The sequence below is a fragment of the Brassica oleracea genome, chromosome C5, assembly GCF_000695525.1.
Source record: "Brassica oleracea var. oleracea cultivar TO1000 chromosome C5, BOL, whole genome shotgun sequence".
Lineage (NCBI taxonomy): Eukaryota > Viridiplantae > Streptophyta > Magnoliopsida > Brassicales > Brassicaceae > Brassica > Brassica oleracea.
In genome coordinates, this window is record NC_027752.1 from 1,425,232 (window position 1) to 1,425,497 (window position 266).

Here is a 266-nt window from a genome sequence, read left to right on the forward strand (position 1 = left end):
AAAAAACCGGATTAGTTAATTAATTAATTAAATAATTAATATTTGACCAGCGGGTTGACTTTTCCGTAAATACCCGTTTTAAACCGTTCAAAAAGCGTTCCGACTCGAAATTTCGATCTGATTTCAGATTTGGAGTCCATTTGAGCAGCTGGAGTTCATAGATACCACCTCTTATTGTTGCTAAGGTGAGGGTCTATTCCCGAACTCCTCTTATTCGGCTTAGGACCTCGAATAAGTATAATTTATTTCTAATGTGTTCCGTCTGT